General features: G+C 34.4%; 1 non-coding gene across 1 annotated transcript; it reads right to left on the bottom strand.

Moving 5' to 3' along the window:
• Window positions 1–1484: 1484 nt before the first annotated feature.
• Window positions 1485–1591, bottom strand: LOC121203881 (small nucleolar RNA R71). Its single transcript, XR_005898814.1, has one exon. It is a non-coding gene; the product is annotated as a small nucleolar RNA R71 (small nucleolar RNA).
• Window positions 1592–1819: the final 228 nt, after the last annotated feature.

Genomic DNA, 1819 nt, shown 5'->3' with positions numbered 1-1819 from the left:
GCTTAATTTTATTTAATCTAGGATGATTGTTTGATTAAATAATATTTATTTGATTCATGCTTATAATGTTTGTGCCTCAATCAATCATGTTTTCAATTAAAATCAAGTCTGTATTTCGTTCATACGTGATTGAAATGCACCTGAATTAGCTAAACCATCTTAACCAAATGATAGCTAGTGGACGTATAATTGAAATGTGCATGCTCAATTTATATCCTAACTCGATTAAATTGCAGGTTGCATAACAACTCTAACCAAGCTCTGTTATCTGTATAGTTTTTAGATTTGTGTGATTAAACTGTTTCAAACCTAACACGTCCTTGTTACCTCGCATGAATGCTAAGAAACCTTTAGTAAATAAGGACCAGAAAAATGCGTATTTACTAAGTAAAGGATTCTGAAAGGACCTAAAGTGGTTTCCAAACTCATGAAAGATCAAGTTTCCATGGAATGTTTTTCTGAATGTTATTAAGCATGTTGATAATAAATTGAGTTTAATTAAAGTAATTGTCCCAGTTTGTTTATGTTATAATTGTTGCAAATTGTGTTTAATTTTGCTAAAATCTATTCCATACATATAATTTGCATACTTAGGATAATTTGCATTAGGGATTATTACATTTAGTTTAATATATTTTAATCATCACTTTTCAGCCATATTGTGTTTACCAAGTTGTTAGTCTAATTTTACAATTAAGTGATTTAACACAAATACAATCCCTGTGGAGACGATAACTTGATACTTACTTATTACTTGATAACGACTGTGTACACTTGCACAAACCTACGAGTTACAAGTTTTTGGTGTCGTTGCCGGGGATCGTTAATTGTTGCCATAGTCATTTTTTTGTGAAATTATTTACTTCCAATTTGGTTTATTTTTAAAACTACTAACTTATTCTTTTTAATTTTGTGATTTTTTTTCAAGTGTTTATGAGCATAGATAGGGTTATCAATTTACTCCCTGTAGGCCCTAAAATTGAGCGAAATTTTAGAAAAATAAGACGTGAACAAACAGCTCAAAGACAAGTCAAGATGGACCTTGGAAATCAGAATCAAGACCAAGGTAATGAATCTGATCATGTACAAAACCCCATCCTCATTGCCAATGATAGGGATCGATGCATCAGAAAATATGCTGTGCCACTTTTCAATGAGTTAAATCCAAGAATTAGAAGGCCAGATATTGAGGCAACTCAATTTGAATTGAAGCCGGTGATGTTTCAAATGTTTCAAACGATGGGCCAATCCAGTAGTATGCCCACGAAAGATCCAGATCTCCACCTTTGATTGTTTATGGAGGTGAGTGATTCATTTAAAATAGCCAGTGTGAATAAAGACACACTGAGGTTGAAGTTGTTTCCATACTCGTTGCGAGATCGAGCAAGAGCATGGCTCAATTCATTGCCACCAAGTTCCATTTCTACATGGCAATAATTGCAAAGAGATATTTGGTTAAGTATTTCCTGCCTAGAAAAAATGTTATGTTAAGGAACGAGATCACAACTTTCCAACAATTGGATGATGAGTCTTTATATGAGGCTTGGAAGCGATTCAAGGAGTTACTTCATAAGTGTCCTCATCATGGGATTCCTCATTGTATCCAGTTGGAGACATTCTATAATGGTCTCAATGTACATACAATTGATAGTAGATGCTTCTGCGAATGGTGCAATCTTGTCTAAGACTTATGAGGCTTATGAGATCATCGAGAGGATCGCGAGTAATAACTATCAATGGCCAACAAATTGAACAGCTTCAGGAAGACGTGTAGTCGGAGTTCATGATGTTGACGCCCTCACTTCGTTATCAGCTCAGG

The sequence above is a fragment of the Gossypium hirsutum genome, chromosome A07 (genome assembly GCF_007990345.1).
Source record: "Gossypium hirsutum isolate 1008001.06 chromosome A07, Gossypium_hirsutum_v2.1, whole genome shotgun sequence".
NCBI classification, from domain to species: Eukaryota; Viridiplantae; Streptophyta; class Magnoliopsida; order Malvales; family Malvaceae; genus Gossypium; species Gossypium hirsutum.
The sequence above is the reverse complement of the archived record's forward strand: the minus strand, read 5'-3'. Positions and strand labels throughout refer to the sequence as shown.